Genomic DNA, 10072 nt, shown 5'->3' on the forward strand with positions numbered 1-10072 from the left:
TTTCTTTTGTTTTAGGTTTAACCTTGTTTAAGAGACAACTCTTACAACTTTTGATATATTTCGATATAGTCTTCGAGTCATGTTCTTCCAATAAAATTTTCTTCGCAGTTTTGCGTAAAGTCTTTTCATTCCGCAATGTCCACCAGAAACGGGATCGTTATGGTAAATTTTCATTAGTTTTAATTTTGTATCTTCATCTGTTACTGTCTCCACTGGATCTGTTAATATAATTTCTAATGATTTTAAAATTTTATTTCCAATATTTTTGAAATTTTTAATAGTATAATGTTCGAACATTATATCGTTTTTAGGCCATTCAATCTGCTTAATTTTGCGTTTGCCGGCTTCTGATTCAAGCCTCGAAAGTAATTTCTCTAAAGTCATTATTTCGTTAACAAGCTCAAAACTAAGTAATATGCTGTTTCCACCAAACCCAAACACCGTGTTTGCCAGTTTTGGGTTTGATATAGTTGTCAACTATTTCCACTGCATGTTTGAGGTAAATTGTGTTCAAACTGTCATTCGCTTGATTGTTTATTTTGTTGTGAAGTTTGAAGTTGAAAAAATTATATTAATTACAATAAAATTAAAAATGGTTCATAAAATTCAATTTATTATGATGATTGTGTCATTATTTTTTAAAATAATAGCGAAGTGACAATGAACTATTTAAAACGAAAAGTTCTTTATAACAAAATGCTATTGACTACAGCTGCATGTCCCAACGAAATTATAATATGCTCGCAAAGTGTATGGAGTTTGGTATGTTAGCAACTTCAATATAGAATTTTTAGGTTTAATAAATAAATTTCAGGAACATTCAAGTACCTTTTGGGAGGTGGACTGCCAGAAGAACGGCCCAAAATTTTTTAAGGAAAACTTTAGAATGACACGATACAGCTTCGACAAGTTGTGCATTCGCCATCAAAAAATGAAGAAGAAGGACACAAATTATAGGAATGCGATCCCTTTAGAGAAGCGTGTTACAATTGCTTTATATGCACTGGGATCTTCCAGTGAATATAGATCGATTGCAAATTTGTTTGGAGTAGGCAAAGCTACTGTTTGCAAAATTTTAATTGAGTTTTGCAATTAAGTCTGGGCGTGCATGGCGCCGAAATATTTCAAAAGCTTCCCCCTCACAATGACTGGGATAGAGCAAGGAGTAGCAGACTTCAATGCAATGGGTTATCCACAATGTATTGGAGCCATAGGTAAGCAAATTAATAACAACACGGAAAACACTTTAAACCGCAATTCGTTATCTAATACAGATGGTTGTCACATAGAGATACACCCTAAAAAAGAAGAAGCTGTCGACTACTACAATTATAAGGGTTGGTATTCCGTAGTGCTTTTGGCTTTGGTGGACGCAATATACCGATTCATGTACATCCACTGTGGTAGCCCCGGAAGATGTAATGACTCAAGTATATTTGAGCGGTCGTCTCTCAAGCGGGAGCTGCAGGAATGTGCACTTCTCGACGAAATGAGCTGGTATCATGGGCGCACAAAAATACCAGTGCATATTATAAGCGACTCCGCGTTCCAACTCACACAATATGTCATGAAGACATATCCGTACAACATCGAAAACTTGGCTGGACAGAAATTGTTTAATTATAGGTTATCCAAGTGTCGACGAGTTGCTGAAAATGCTTTCGGCCATTACAAAGCCAGGTGAATATATGTACATAATAAAAACGGAAATCGCTTTCAGTCCTAATACAAATTTCTTTATATTTTAGGTTTAGGAGAATTGGAAAAGGTATTGATAATCATATCAAAACTGCAAATGTCGTAATTTCTGCAGTATGCGCTTTACACAATTTTTTGATCGACGAGAAGGACCCTGTCCTAGAAAATTGGCTTGTGGATATGCAGCGAGATGCCAGGCGCAGCCCTCAAGGTCACAATAATTTAAATGACAGATCAGAAGGAGAGGTTATAAGGAACAGATTAATGGAATATTTCGGTAAGATTGCTTGTACAATTTATCCACTTACGTTTGTTTCTTTGCTGAAATGCACAGTATCATTAATTTATTTAGAGAGGTCCTTAAATCAATCACCTCATTAGAGAACCATTTCTGTGCTGATGATGTGGGCAAGTTGAGGCCAGCTGTGACACCCTTGTGTAAACCCTGAAAGCAACTCGACAGCTTTCTCTGGGCTTTGGCGTTAATGTTGTTTCGGTCGCTGTTTTGCTCAAAAATGTATATGTTCTTAGGTAGACAGATCTAGACTATGAGCCAACAGGCAGGTGAAAAACATCGACACACCCTATTCCTGCTCCCTTACAACAATAATGACCTGTGGCTGAACCCAAATCGCTCTCAATACGCCGTTCGTGATGGCACTTGATCTCTAGCAATCCTTTCTGGTGTCATTTCACCCCTATTTAGCTTGCCACATATTAGCAAAAAATATTCTCAAGTAAGCTAGCATAGAATATGTATGAATGCGCCATAGGCTATATGCATACACACACACACATTCTGGGCTTACCTATGGATGTGGGACGCACCGTTGTGACGAGCTACGTAACCATCAACGCCGGTTGCTTGCTTGGTCACTAACCGCAGGTTAAGTTTAAACAAACTAACTACAAAAACAATAAAAATAAATTATATACAAAGATATGTTTACATATATCCGGACTGGAACTGGACATTCCCAAAAAAATTTCGGCTGATTTAAACTGTCTGTTCGCATGAACTCTTTAAACCAGCTTGGTGTCGACAGAAAGCTATTTTTAGGTTTTTCTACATTTTGGTATATTTAATACATTTGTACATAAGTGTGAAGGTGCCACAATTCATATACATTTTAATTCTATATATAGTGTTGTTCAAAACAAAAGCAACAATTCATATACATTTTAAGGCAATACATAGTGTTGTTCAAAATAAGAGCATAAATTCAATGCAAATATGTAACTGACTATATTTTTTGTGATAATGAATTGGCATAAACGATTGTTTTTAAATATAAAACAGCCATTGGCAGGTAAATTATTTTTAAAACATTTACTAACTTAAAACAGTTAAGTTGAGTTAAGCACTAGTAGATATGCTCAGAAGGACAAATGGAGAACCAAAAAGAAATAATGAAAAGGAAAATAATAGCTGGACCACTATGACATATACTGGAAAAGCAACATATAAATTGGCAAACTTCTTTAAAAAATACAACATTAACACAGCATTCAAAACATCGAACAATCTAGGGCGAAAACTAAGAACTAGCATTAACTCAGAGGATCCGTTTAGCAGCCACGGCGTATACAAGCTTACCTGCGGATGCCAGCATAGTTACATAGGACAAACAGGACGGCAAATAAGAACGAGGTTCAGATAACATATTAGAGATTACAACAAAAAAATACGGAATCCAAACATTATACCCGAGTCTAACTTCGCGAATCACATGGTCGAGAATAAATGTTCCCCAGCAAACATCAACAAAACAGTTAGGGTTCTTCACATACAAGGAAAGGGCCGACGTCTCAACGTACTCGAAAACATGGAAATCTACAAACAGAAAACATTCGACGGTAGAATAATAAACGAAAAGATAAACACAATTTCTGACACAATATTCGAGCCTTTAAAACTTGTTTACAGGAAACAACTTAATCACACAGGTACAACTGACAAACACACAACAACAAATAAACACAAAACAATTAACACACCAAAACAAAAAACCGACAAAGAAGGTCAAACGACTAAAATCACAGATTTCTACCTACCCCAGTCAGCCACACAAATCGATTAGTAAACCACCCTCGGTTCTGAACGAACACACAGCACATACCCATACCTAAATATACACAAGCATCAATTTGACAATACCTGCTCATATACCTACGAACTATAAATACAGGACAAATGACAACAACAGATCAGAACGAAAATCGACACTGATGATGGCACAACGCCGAAACCGGTTTGTCTCCAAACCAAATTTGACAAGGGATGACGGAAAATCGTTCCAATATACATCATTTATCCACCCTGTCGGAAAATCAACCAAACAAGATAAGTCAGTTATTGCTTGTCAGGCTTTTAACTTGAACGCGAACGGACTACTAACAATTTACAAGCGACGCCTACTGAAAATATATAAAGCAAAGGCGAGCATTTGGTTCAACAAACAATGCCTGGAATTGAATGTTACTCCGAAATTCGCAAAAATAACAATAAATGCAAATACCAAATCTAGCAGGAAAACGGTTAGAAAAGCGGAAAAGGATTTTTTAAAATATGAGTTGGAAAGCTTATACTCGAAGAAGGATGAGATAAATGCCGAGTTATTATCTATCCATTTAAGATTGGCAGAACAACTACCTACGACTGCATTAATGGAATGTTTCGACCTCATTAAGACAGAGGTCGATCAGGAACTACAACAAAAATACAGGTCGCTGAACCGAAAATTGGACAAGCTGGCAGGACGACGAGAGGGTAACCAAAACCAAAACACTCACCAGTTTCATGACAAGTTCGTTAACCTCACAACAGTGGCCATTACCAAGGAAGAGGCACAACTTCTCGAAAAGGGCCTGAAGCACAATATCATGGACCAGAATACAGTAAGAAAAATGGAGCAAGCGATTGTAGATGCGGAGATCGCAATATCATTGATCCCACAGGAAGAACAGGAGCACGCAAGACACATGTGCAGGGAAATCATAAAAAAGGAGGTGAAAGCACAGGAAGGACAAAAACCGAATACAGAGGAGAAAACAATAAAGAATCTACGGCATAAACTAAGGAAAAACAATATTGTCACAACGAAAGCGGACAAAGGAAACACCACTGTGCTAATCGAAAAAGAGCAATATGTATCCAAAACCGAGGATCTCATAGAGGAAATGAAATGTCGTAGAATGAGAGAGGATCCCACAGATGAATACCAAAAACAAATCAAAGTTGCTATAAAAAATGCAACAAATATAGTAGATTCTAACATGGCACATAGATTGGTACAAATGAACCCTTCGGCTCCTCCACTGGTTGCGCTACCAAAAATCCACAAGCCAGACACGCCAATGAGGCCCATCATTAATTTTAAATCGGCACCATGTTACAAACTGTCCAAATATTTAAAAACGATATTGATAGATACTCTGGAGCTAAGGAACGAATATGCAATAGCTAACACAACAGAACTAATAGAGAGACTCGAGACCGTAGAGCTAACAAGAAACAGCAAATTGGTATCTTTTGACATAAAAGATTTATACCCATCTATACCACTATCGGAGACTTTGGACATAGTTAGCTCAACAATAGTTCATAACACAAAAAACAAAGTGAAAAGTATGCAAATCACAAATACGCTAAGAACCACTTTACGTCAAAACTATTTTAATTCAACAATAAAATATATAGACAAAACAACGGTCTTGGAATGGGAAGCCCCACATCAGCAATTCTAATGGAAGTGTTCATGCAAAATCTGGAAGAAAAGTACATACAGGAGCTGAAGTCCAAATTAGGCGTGTCATTTTATGCTAGATACGTGGATGACATAATATGCGTTTTAACTACTAATAACGAAGAGCTCGTACTGGAGTACCTCAACAAACAGCACGGCAATATAAAATTTACAATGGAAACCGAAAAAGACGGAGGAATCAACTATCTAGACCTCACGCTAAATATTGATAAAGAAGCCAAAAGATTTAACTATGACATATATAGAAAGTCAACGGCCACCGACACAATAATACACAATACCTCAAATCACCCTCAACATCATAAAAATGCAGCATTAAGGCACTTGGTACATAGACTTGAAAGAACTCCTCTTACACAAGAGGCATATAAGAGAGAACTTGAGGTCATATATAATATCGCTGCAAACAACGGATATAAAAAAGCACTAGTAGATAAGCTCAGAAGGACAAATGGAGAACCAAAAAGAAATAATGAAAAGGAAAATAATAGCTGGACCACTATGACATATACTGGAAAAGCAACATATAAATTGGCAAACTTCTTTAAAAAATACAACATTAACACAGCATTCAAAACATCGAACAATCTAGGGCGAAAACTAAGAACTAGCATTAACTCAGAGGATCCGTTTAGCAGCCACGGCGTATACAAGCTTACCTGCGGATGCCAGCATAGTTACATAGGACAAACAGGACGGCAAATAAGAACGAGGTTCAGAGAACATATTAGAGATTACAACAAAAAAATACGGAATCCAAACATTATACCCGAGTCTAACTTCGCGAATCACATGGTCGAGAATAAATGTTCCCCAGCAAACATCAACAAAACAGTTAGGGTTCTTCACATACAAGGAAAGGGCCGACGTCTCAACGTACTCGAAAACATGGAAATCTACAAACAGAAAACATTCGACGGTAGAATAATAAACGAACAGATAAACACAATTTCTGACACAATATTCGAGCCTTTAAAACTTGTTTACAGGAAACAACTTAATCACACAGGTACAACAGACAAACACACAACAACAAATAAACACAAAACAATTAACACACCAAAACAAAAAACCGACAAAGAAGGTCAAACGACTAAAATCACAGATTTCTACCTACCCCAGTCAGCCACACAAATCGATTAGTAAACCACCCTCGGTTCTGAACGAACACACAGCACATACACATAACTAAATATACACAAGCATCAATTTGACAATACCTGCTCATATACCTACGAACTATAAATACAGGACAAATGACAACAACAGATCAGAACGAAAATCGACACTGATGATGGCACAACGCCGAAACCGGTTTGTCTCCAAACCAAATTTGACAAGGGATGACGGAAAATCGTTCCAATATACATCATTAAAACAGTTATATTCAAGCACAACAATAAAAAAACACATTTTGCCTAGTATGGAAGAGTGCCAAACTAGAGCAACAAACCCAACGAACCTTCCTATTTGAGAAGGGGAATACATCTTGATTGGTTTTGAGTAGCGATCTCAGCTGTAAGTCCCCATTGATGTTTCATAACTGGCTATAATTGTTTGTTGCATGAGAAGCTTTAATTGAGTACATTTCGGCTTAATAGCCCATGGAGGGTCTCGAGGGGACTCAAGGCTTTTTATTGAGCAAATTAAAGCTTCCCATGCAACAAGCAATTATAGCCAGTTATCAATGGGGACTGACAGCTGAGATCGCTACTCAAAACCAATCAACCTTGGGCTTAAAGATGTATTCCCCTTCTCAAATAGGAAGGTTTCGTTGGGTTTGTTGCTCTAGTTAGGCAAAATGTGTTTTTTTTTTGTGCTTGAATATACCTGTTTTAAGTTAATAAATGTTTTAAAAATAATTTACCTGCCAATGGCTGTTTCATATTTAAAAACAAACGTTTATGCCAATTGATTATCATAAAAAATATTGCCAGTTATATATTTGCATTGAATTTGTTTTTCCGAACACTGTATTTAAGTGAACAGCGTTTTTAAATTAGTTCCGCTCCAAGAAGCTAACGATGCTTTGCGACAGCATCTCGATCGCAGCCACCTTATTTTTCTCAATTTCAATTAGATCAGCAGTCAATTTATTGTTTTCTGCCATAGCTGTTTTGATAGTTTCTTTCAACTCGCTAATTTTTTGATTTTTCTTCATTACAGGTGTGGAGGCTTCGCTGAGAGCTGGAGACGATGGTTCGGGAGACGAAGTGGACGAACCGGCTGTGGATGCCGATGTAACCGACTCGGGTCTGGTTATTAATTAGAAAAAAATTGTAGTAATTTATATATATATAAGGGAAAATATGTGTTTTATATATACATCGCAATTGTTTCAAAAATACAAAATCAGAACTCCTGAACATTTTTAAATTTGTCACTTCTAATAAGTGTGCACTCAACCATCGATATGAAAAAAGCTTAGTGTTACCCTTGGAAAGGTATTTCAAAAACATACATGCCGAAGTTGTTGATTACACTGAAACTTATCTTTTTTCAAAAATAAAACTATAAACTAACAAATTTAAATACCTTTCCAACGGTACCAAGATCTTTGAAATTGGTGGAGCCATTCCGTAGTAATAACAGCTTAAAGTACCTATCACCGTCATTTTTCAAAAATTTCGATTTCTGCCCTCTATATCTAAAAAAATTCAAGATATAAAAAAATGTTAAATACAAAAGTTGTAGAGAATTTAATTCTCTACATTATTGATAATATAAATAATAATTAGCGCAAAACTTCTAGAAATCGAGATATTTACAAAAAAAGGAGAAAGAATTGATTTTTGTGAGCTTTGACCCCTGAATTTAAAACTTGTGGGCATCCAATTATTGTCGAATTTTGGGATAGTTTCAGGATGCCATAATGCAAGTTTTCAGGCGATAATGTTGTGGGTATCTCACATTCGGAGGTGAACGCCCTATAATGACTGGCCTATTAGAGATTTTTGGTGATCGTTTTAGCGACAGCTACTACAAGAAGCGACCAGCGTGGTGTGGTGGTATCGTGCTCTGCCTACCACACCAAAGGTCCTGGGTTCAAGCCCCGGGCAAAGCAACATCAAAAATTTAGAGTTTTTCAATTATAAAAAATATTTCTAGCGGGATCGCCCCTCGGCAGTGGTCTGGCAAACAATCAGAGTGTATTTCTGCCATGAAAAGCTTCTCAGTGAAAATTTACCTGCCTAGCAGATGCCGTTCGGAAACGTAAGACAGGCGCACAAAAATTCAATACTGCGTTCATTGCCGTCACCACCGATCAGTATGTACATCACACACGTAATAATTATACCAAGACTTTAATTTGTCAGCAGACTGTTAAAACCCGTTCAAAAATATGGAAAGAGATTTGCTTAACCCCAGTAAACCAAAAAGCGTTTACGAAAAATGTTATTTCTGGGAAGAGATATTTTTATAGCATTTTACAAATATTAATGGCAATATCTGTCTCGATTAATAAAGTTACCTCGTATACTGTCCATAACAACAGCTTCAACATTGTCGTTTCCTATAATGCGATGAACACGTTCGTAGTGCTTCCAAGAAGCAGGCGAACAGCCTGTTCCTTGGCCTTCTTTGCATTTGCTGAAAAAATTTTCCACATAACACTCAATGTGCAAATATGGATAATGTTCTAAGACCGTGGCCGAGCCCAAAAAAAAAAAAAATAGCTAAAAATCCGAAAGTGGTGCCCAGAGATGCATTTTGGTCCCAGGATATCGAATCCGAAGGCGAAAACCTGATATATCTGATACTCCTCACAATTTTTTTTTGCTGTGTACAACAAAAATACAACAACCACATGAAAACTTCAATTTTGTTTTGCAAATATCCCGAGAAGTATGAGAGATATCGGGTATCCGCTTTCGGATTCGAGATCCTGGGTCCAAACAGCGTGTTTGGGTATCACTTTCGGATTTTTTGCTATTTTTTTAGGGCTCGGCCATGGTCCTAGAACATTACTCAAATATGTACATATATTTAGTAATGGTCTAGGACAGCGGCTGACTCTTGAGAAGTTAGTAGTTGTATGGAACCCGATATCTGTAATAATTCTCAAGAAATGTGCAAAAGAAGGTTGTAAGTTGTCATGTGCTTGTAGTATTTTTAAAGAGTCAGCGGTAATTCTATACGACAGCATGACACTTCTAATACGCTAAAGACGCGTCTTGAAATCAGTATTAATAATCCGAAACAGGAAAAGAAAAATTTTAAGTCGTTCAAAAGATATTAACGAAAAACCGAAAAATTACCCACGGGTCCCTCCGAAACCGGTGGTGGGATCCACAGTATTTTTACGCAGAACACCTTTCTGCATTGGCGGCCTTTGGCCGCGCTTTTAAAAAATTACCCTGGGTGGGTCCAACACCGATTTGGAGACCAAAACTATATCCGCGCAAAACACTTATGTTCACAATTTTTTTTGTGGGTACCCCAACATTACAACAACCACATGAAAATCGCCAATTTCAACTGCAAATATCTCCGGTAATAGTCTAGTTGAGGGGTCGACTGCTAATACGCTACCAAAAATATCGAGAGCGGTGTCCAAAGACGCGTCTTGACATCAGTATTAATAATCCGAAACGGGGAAAGAAAAA

The 10072-nt window shown here is 37.1% G+C and overlaps 1 pseudogene; it reads left to right on the plus strand.

The window, feature by feature from the left end:
• The first annotated feature begins 696 nt into the window (after window positions 1–696).
• On the plus strand, window positions 697–7735 carry LOC137234982 (uncharacterized; annotated as a pseudogene).
• Window positions 7736–10072: the final 2337 nt, after the last annotated feature.

This window comes from Eurosta solidaginis, chromosome X, assembly GCF_040869045.1.
Source record: "Eurosta solidaginis isolate ZX-2024a chromosome X, ASM4086904v1, whole genome shotgun sequence".
In the NCBI taxonomy this organism is placed as follows: domain Eukaryota; kingdom Metazoa; phylum Arthropoda; class Insecta; order Diptera; family Tephritidae; genus Eurosta; species Eurosta solidaginis.